This window comes from Balaenoptera acutorostrata, chromosome 3 (genome assembly GCF_949987535.1).
Source record: "Balaenoptera acutorostrata chromosome 3, mBalAcu1.1, whole genome shotgun sequence".
Taxonomy (NCBI): domain Eukaryota; kingdom Metazoa; phylum Chordata; class Mammalia; order Artiodactyla; family Balaenopteridae; genus Balaenoptera; species Balaenoptera acutorostrata.
Window position 1 is genome coordinate 19,395,238 of NC_080066.1, and position 9,137 is coordinate 19,404,374.

The following is a 9,137-nucleotide window of genomic DNA, read 5'->3' on the forward strand; positions in this document are numbered from 1 at the left end:
GTTGTGTTTTCTTCTTTTCCAGAAGCTGCAATATTTCCAGCATGATTTGAATGAATTAATCGCTTGTTAATTTTGGAAGCTGCTGAACCAACACAACCTCCTCCACTTCCCTCTCTCAACTTCAGGAGGATGCTGCACGTGTCTGCGACAATCAGAGCAGTTGACCTCGCCAGCAATAACAAGCATCACTTTCTTTGAACCTAGTGGCGAACTGGGCACTAGCAACGGCCCTTCTCTGAACTTTGTCCCTCTAACCCTTCCGGTGGTTTTACCAATCCCTTATTGTTGGAAATATCTAGAGTAATTTCTCTTTCCCTGACTAATACAACTGAACAAAATGACATTTAAAAAGTCTAAAGAGGGCTTCCCTGGTGACGCAGTGGTTAAGAATCCGCCTGCCAATGCAGGGGACACGGGTTCGAGCCCTGGTCCAGGAAGATCCCACATGCCGCAGAGCAACTAAGCCCGTGCGCCACAACTACTGAGCCTGCGCGTCTGGAGCCTGTGCTCCGCAACAAGAGAGGCCGCGATAGTGAGAGGCCCGCGCACTGCGATGAAGAGTGGCCCCCACTTGCCACAACTGGAGAAAGCCCTAGCACAGAAACGAAGACCCAACACAGCCAAAAATAAATTAAAAAAAAAAAAAAAAAAAAAAAGTCTAAAGACAGGGACTTCCCTGGCGGTCCAGTGGTTAAGAATCCGCCTTCCGGGCTTCCCTGGTGGTGCAGTGGTTGAGAATCTGCCTGCCAATGCAGGGGATACGGGTTCGAGCCCTGGTCTGGGAAGATCCCACATGCCACAGAGCGACTGGGCCCGTGAGCCACAATTACTGAGCCTGCGCGTCTGGAGCCTGTGCTCCGCAACAAGAGAGGCCGCGATAGTGAGAGGCCCGCGCACCGCGATGAAGAGTGGCCCCCGCTTGCCGCAGCTAGAGAAAGCCCTCGCACAGAAACGAAGACCCAATACAGCCATAAATAAAATAAATAAATAAAATTTAAAAGAAAAAAAAGAATCCGCCTTCCAATGCAGGGAACGCAGTTTCGATCCCTGGTCAGGGAACTAAGATCCCACATGCCGAGGGGCAACTAAGCTCATGCGCCACAACTACTGAGCCTGTGCGCTCTGGAGCCACAACCAGAAAGAAGCCCACTCGCTGCAACAAAAGATCCCGCGTGCTGAAATAAATATATAAATAAATAAATAAAAGTCTAAAGGCAAATGACAATTCATGTAAAGTTAGTATTTCTTTAGTTGGAAGTTACAGAAAACAACTCAAGATACCATAAGAAAGAAAAAGGGAAAAGGGGAGGAAAAAAGAGAAAGAAAAAAGGATTACATTACGAAAATTCAGGCTTACTCATAGAACTCAAAAACAGAAATGCAGTCAGTCCTAAATAAGTACTAGTACTAATCATGGAGATTCCTCAGTAAATTAAAAATAGAATTATCATACGATCCAGAAATCTCACTTGTAGGCATACACCCAACAGAATTGAAGGCAAGTAGCTCAGAGATATCTGTATACCCATGTTCATAGAAGCATTATTCAAAATAGCTAAAATGTGGAAGGAAGTGTCCATCAATGGATTAAAGGATAAGCAAAATGTGGTATATACTTACAGTGGAATATTTTCGGCCTTAAAAAGGAAGGAAATTCTCTGATATGTTACAGTATAGATGAACTTTTTTTTTTTTTTTTTTTGGCCGCGCAGCATGTGGGATCTTAGTTCCCTGACCAGGGATCGAACCTGTGCCCCCTACAGTGGAAGTGTGGAGTCTTAACCACAGGACCGCCAGGGAAGTCCAACATGAATGAACCCTGACGACATTTTGCTAAGTGAAATAAGCCAGTCACAAAAAGACAAACACTATGTGATTCCCCTTATATGAGGTGCTTAGAGCAGTTAAAATGATAACGACAGAAAATAGAAGGGTGGCTGCCAGGGACTGGGGAGAGGGAAGAATGGGGAGTTATTGTTTACTGGGTAGAGAGTTTCAGTTTTACAAAATGAAAAGAGTTGTAGGGGTAGATGGTGATCTTGGCTTTACAACAGTGTTAATGTGCTTACTGCCACTGAACTGTGCACTAGAAAATGATCAAGATGGAAATCTTTGTTATGTTTATTTTCCCACAATAAAAAAGAAAGAAAGGAAGATCTCACATCAGTAACCTAACTTGTCATGTTAGGACACTGGAAAAGGATGAGTAAACTAAATCATCCTAAGTAAAGAAGAAGGAAGGAAATAACAAATATTAGAGGAAAAAAAAAAGCTTCAGTCATTTATACTCAGTCAGCAAGTCTGTCCCTTTAGTTACATCCTTGCCTGCCGTGAATATTTTTGGTGTTTATACTTTTGGCCAGTATACTGAATGGAGAATGGCATTTCATTATTTTAATCTGTATGCTTGAGTATCTCTTCGTATGTTTATTATTTATTGATTAGTCAGATTTCCACTTTTAAAAACTGCCCATTCAAGTCCACTGCACTTTTTTGTATTAAATTGTTCACTTTCTCTTATTGATTTGTAGATTCTCTTCATATGTTAAGGATATTAAATGGGTTACAACACCTTGTATGACTTTACAATTACTTTAGTCTTTGCTTATGGTATTTTGCCATGCAAAAGCAAAACATAAAAACAAAGAGAAAAAAATGTGTTCAATAAATATAAGCATTTCTGATCAAAACTGTTGTTTGCCCTCACAAATCTGTTCTTCCCTTCCTACTGTTCACTAGGTCATCCAAGTAAACTACATTTCTCAGCTTTCCTAAGAGGCTAGATGTGGCTGCAGGATGAAGTTCGTACCAACGGGATTGAGGGGAAGGGATATATAAAATTTCTGACTCACTTGTTTCAGGGACTTATCTCTGGACTCACCTCCTGGCTTTCCTTAGCACCAGCTGTCAATGGTGGAATCCAAGCCTTTTTAGACTGAGTGCAGTTAAACTCCTTTATGGACAGTTGTGTTCTTATAAGCTGAGATCAAATAAACTGTCCACCGAAGACTTTCTACTACCAAAACAATTTAAAGAGTCCAGTACAGCTGATGTGAATTCAAGAATAAGACTCAAGGACTTCCCCAGTGGTCCAGTGGTTAAGAATCCACCTGCCAATGCAGGGGACACGGGTTCGAGCCCTGGTCCGGGAAGATCCCACATGCCGCGGGGCAACTAAGCCTGTGTGCTACAACTACTGAGCCTGCGCTCTAGAGCCTGCATGCCACAACTACTGAGCCCACGTGCTGCAACTACTGAAGCCTGTGCGCCTAGAGCCCGTGCTCCGCAACCAGAGAAGCCCGCGCACTGCAACGAAGAGTAGCTCCTGCTCGCCGCAACTAGAGAAAGCCGGCACACAGCAACGAAGACCCAATGCAGCCAAAAAATAAATAAATAAATAAATATCCAATTTTTTAAAAAAAGAATAAGACTCAATCTTTGTTAGTGTGTTTAATTTGTTATCTTGACAGATATGAATCCCATAAAATAATAAAGGCATAAATTTACTATATTTTGCCTCTAGATTGTATATTATTTTATTTTGGCAAATTGCGAGTGTGGATATCTTAGGCCAATACTCTACACATGATGCAGAAGAATTTTAGACTCAACTATTCCACTACTGGCCAGAATTACACTCTTTTTCATTTTCATAGAGAATCAATAAGGAATACTTCAAAAATGTTTGCAAGAATTCAATTATAATCCTATAATTTTAAAGAACACCAGTGTTTTTCATTAGAAAATTAGTTAATATCTCTAACTATGATCATAACATCAATAAAATGGATCATGACCAGGATTTTTAAAAATAAAAAAGAGGAGACAATTTTAGAGTATATAACACAAGTATTATTTAATGAAAATTTTGTTTTAAATAATATATGTATAAGAGTATTCCGTGGTGATGGAAAACACATTTCTTACTTGGAAACCAAGTCTGAAAAGTTTGTAAAATGCTTGGACCACCAGATCAAGTCGATGGAGATGTCCATATAAGAGCAACACTTTGATATCAACCCAAGGAGCAGGGTAAATAGGAATGTAGTCCTAATAGTCCTATAAGTGTTTTGAGCAAACAGTATCTTTTTTTTTTCAGATTTTATTTATTTAGTTTAATTTGTAAGACATTCACATGGTTTAATATTCAAAAAGCTCAAAAAAGTATGCATTGAGAATCACACCTGATTCCTAGTAACCAACCCCAGGGGCAACAAATGTTATTAATTTCTTATAGGCCTTGTAGCTCTTCTATGTCCATAAAAACAAAATTTTTACCTAAATAGTACATAGTGTTCTGCCTTCTTTCTTTTTTGTTCATTTAACCATATCTCGGAGATCATTCCATATCATACATTAAAACTGCCCCGTTATTCTTTATGGTATTTTACCGATTGGATAGGTCATAATTATTCACTCAGTTCCATGTGGAAGGACATTTAAATTTTTTTCAAACTTTATCACCACAATACTGCAGTGAAGAGTTTTTATTTTACATAAGAAAATATAGCCCTATATGTTATCAAAATATATTTAAGGGAGTTCCCTGGCAGTCCAGTCGTTAGGACTCGGCGCTTTCACTACTGTGGCCTGGGTTCAATCCCTGGTCGGAGGAACTAAGATCCCACAAGCTGCTCAGCACATCCGAAAACAAAATAAATCAAAACATATTTAAATGTTACTATTACTTAAACGGTTTGGTAATGGCACATGAATAGATAAAGAGACAAAAGAAAAAGAATAGAAAGTCCATAAAGAAGCCCCCAGGGGCTTCCCTGGTGGCGCAGTGGTTGAGAGTCCACCTGCCAATGCAGGAGACACGGGTTCAAGCCCTGGTCCGGGAAGATCCCACATGCCGCGGAGCAGCTGAGCCCGTGCTCCACAACTGCTGAGCCTGCGCTCTAGAGCCCGTGAGCCACAACTACTGAAGCCTGTGTGCCTGGAGCCCGTGCTCTGCAACAAGAGAAGCCACCGCAATGAGAAGCCCATGCACTGCAGCGAGGAGTGGCCCCCGCTCGCCTCAACTAGAGAAAGCCCGAGCGCAGCAACGAAGACCAAAAGCAGCCAAAAAGAGAAAAAAACAAACACCGTATGCAGCCAAAAAGTAAAAAAAAAAAAAAAAAAAATTAAAAATAAACAAATTTATTTAAAAAAAAAAAAAAAAAGAAGCCCCCAAATATAATAGGAACTAGTTTGTCCATTCGTTTGCTTGTTTAAGGCAAATCCATTTACCCGTCTGAAACACACTGGCATATTCTGAAGGAGAACAGTCCAACCTTTTAGTTCTGATTAATCCTGGATGAAAACAGTTTACTGGATTTGGCTTTCCTGAAATAAACACAAAGGCCTGAGTTATAAAAAAAAAAAAAAGATTTGCATTGCAAAATTAAGTTCTGTGAAGTAGGATTTCTCCATTTTCCCACCGTTTTCACATTTTCCAAGGGCATATAATTTATAAAGTTGAGCTTTTATTGTGACAAAATATATATAACATAAAATTTACTGCTTTATTTTTAAGTGTACAGTTCAGTACTGTTGAGTATATCCACAATGTTGTACAACCATCACCGTTGTCCATCTCCAGAACTTTTTAATCTTCCCAAAGTGAAATTTTATACCCATTAAATAATAACTCTCCATTCACGCCTCCACCCAGCCCCTGGCAACCAGCAGTCTACTTTCTGTCTATATGAATTTGACTACTCTAGGTACCTCGTGCAAGTACAATATTTGTCCTGCTGCGACTAGCTTATCTGGCTTAGCATAATGTCTTCAAGGTTTATCCATGTAGCATGCATCAGAATTTCCTTCATTTTTTAAAGGCTGAATCATATTCCATCGTATGTATGTTCCACATCTTGTTTATCTACTCATCTGTTCATGGACAATGAGTCCACCGTTTGGGTCTTGTCACTAGTGCTGCTATGAACATGACTGTACAAACATATGTCTGAGTTTCTGCTTTCAAATACATGTCCAGAAGTGAAATTGCTGGGTCATATGATAATTTTAATCTTTTTTAGGGTTTTTTTGGCCACGCTGCAGGGCTTGCAGGATCTTAGTTCCCTGACCAGGGACTGAACCCAGGCCCTTGGCAGTGAAAGTGCAGCATCCTAACCACTGGACCGCCAGGGAATTCCCTGATAATTCTATATTTAATTTTGTGAGGAACTGCCATACTGTTTTCCAGAGCAGGTGTACTATCTTACATTTCCACCAGCAATACACAATGGTTCCAATTTCTCCACATCCTCACCAATACTGCTATCTTCTGTTTTTTTGATAATAGCTATCCTAATGTGATGCGACGTGGTATCTCATTGTGGTTTTGATTTGCATTCCCCAATTGATTAGTGATGCTGAGCATCATTTCACCTGTTCATTGGCTACCTGCATATCTTCTTTGGAGAAATGTCTATTCAAGTCCTTTGTACGTTTTTAAATCTGTTTTTTGTTGTTGCTGCTGGGTTGTGGGAACTAGTATTTTTAAAGGGGGCATTTCAAATCGGGGGGAAGAGATGAATTATTCAGTAAGCAATGTGGAGCAACTGGGTAAAATTCTACAAAATTAAAATTTGCTACACTTCTCATATTTGCTTTTTTTTTTTAATTAATTTATTTATTTTTGGCTGTGTTGGGTCTTCGTTTCTGTGTGAGGGTTTTCTCCAGTTGTGGCAAGCGGGGGCCACTCTTCATCGCGGTGCGCGGGCCTCTCACTGTCGCGGCCTCTCCCATTGCGGAGCACAGGCTCCAGACGCGCAGGCTCAGTAGTTGTGGCTCACGGGACTAGCCGCTGCGCGGCATGTGGGATCTTCCCAGACCGGGGCACGAACCCGTGTTCCCTGCATTGGCAGGCGGATTCCTAGCCACTGCGCCACCAGGGAAGCCCCATATTTGCTTTTTTTAAGGGAAATAAAATATTCAGATAAAAATGTAGACCCTTGTGTACCATAACCAGTCCCTCCACCCACCAAGGCAATCACTAGCATGAATTTAGTGTTTATCTTTCTATTGAAAAATATTATACATATTACGTTTGTATAAATAATTTATAATTCTGTTTTTTGTGTTTTATATATTCTACAAATTTTTTTTCCACTTAACATTATATTCTTGTGATTCACAGTCGAATATGGTCCATTCCTTTTTCATCACTGTATAGTATCTCATTGTTTAAATGTTCCACACTTTATTATGCATTCTCCATTTGAAGGTATTTTGGTTGTTTCAAGCTGTTTACTATTGCAAACAGCTTTCTGATGTTTATATTTTTATATTCAGGAAGTTTGGAAGGACAAATAGACCAAACAAGGCTGGTGCTGGTATTCATGATGTCATCAAGGACGCAGGCTCCTATTCTCCTTGATACATGACTCTTGTTATATATGGGGTAAGATAGCTGCTATACCTCTATCCATTTCAACAACTTTTCATTAAGAAGAAGGATGAGGGTAAAAGGCAAAGAGGCAAGCCAACTAAATCTCTACCTGTAAAAAATCTTTCACAGAAGCACTATCCAGCAACTGCCATTATACTCACAGACCAGAACAGTGACACATGGCTACCTTTAGCTGTAGGAGAGTCTAGGAAATTGAGTTCTTAGCTTTTTATAACCTCCATAGAGACAAGGGAGAAGGGAGTTGGATATAGAGACTATCACTCAACATATGTGTTGAGGGACTTCCCTGGTGGCGCAGTGGTTAAGAATCCACCTGCCAATGCAGCGGACATGGGTTCGATCCCTGGTCCGGGAAGATCCCACATGCTGCAGAGCAACTAAGCCCGCGAGCCACAACTACTGAGCCTGTGTGCCACAACTACTGAAGCCCGAGAGCCTAGAGCCTGTGCTCCGCAACGCAAAGCCACCGCAATGAGAAGCCCGCATGCAGCACAAAGATCCAATGCAGCCAAAAATAAATAATTAAAATGAATAAATAAATTTATATTAAAAAAGTATGTTGAAAGATTTTTTTCCAAATCGGTAGCATGCTTTTAGTTTTATATATATATCTTCTTTCACACCAAAGTTTTCAATTTGGATGTAGTCAAACATATTGTAGACTGAATGTTTATTCTGCCCCAAATAATTCATATTCTGAAACTCTAGTCCCCAGTGTGATGGTTTTTGGAGGTGGGGACTTCAGGACGTAATTAGGTTTTGATTAGTTCATGAACTTGGGGACTCTCATGATGGGATTAGTGCCCCTATAAGAAGATGAAGAGAAAGAGCCCTCTCTCTCAATGAGCATTCATCACACTGAGGAAAGGACAGCAAAAAGGCAGCCACCTGCAAGCGAGGGAAGGGGCTCTCACCAAGAACTCCAGGCAGCTAGTACCCTGATCTTGGATTTCTCAGCCTTCAGAATTGTGAGAAATAAATGTCTGTTGTTTAAGCCACTCAGTCTGTGGTATTTAGTTAATGCAAGCCTAAGCTAAGACAAGTATCCATATGTTCTTTTCACAATTCTATTTTGGGGGGCTTGTTATGTAAACCTTTCCTTAACACTTAATCATAAACAAGACCACTGTGCTGCATGACTTCGGAGGCATCAACTAATATCCATTAAAACACGAATGGTACCCTCTGGTGTTGTGCAATGCAGCAGCTGTTTTATTTTTCTTCTAAGAACTTTTTTTTTATTAATTAATTTTATTTTTGGCTGCGTTGATAAATTTTGATAATTTTGCCCATTGATAAATTTCATTATTCTCCATAAAGGTATTACACATTTTTTGTTCCTAGTACTTTGGAATGTATTGCTGTTGTCAATATGTTTCTATTACACTTTCTAATTGATTAGTGTTGGTTTAAGGGATCATTACTGATTGACCTTTTGTTCAGCTGAACACTTTCTTCTCTGTAATAACTGTTGCTTCCCCTAATTTTTTTTTTTTTTTTTTTTTTTGGCTGCGCCTCACGGCTTGTGGGATCTTAGTTCCCTGACCAGGGACTGAACCTGAGCCTCAGCACTGAGAGTGCCAAGTCCTAACCACTAGACCGCCAGGGCATTCCCTCCCCTAAATTTTCTACGTGGACAAACATATCATCTGCAAATAATGAAAGATTCACTTTTTCTTTCCTGATTCTTATATTTCATTCATATTTTTTTTGTCTTGTTGCATTAGCTAAGAATGTC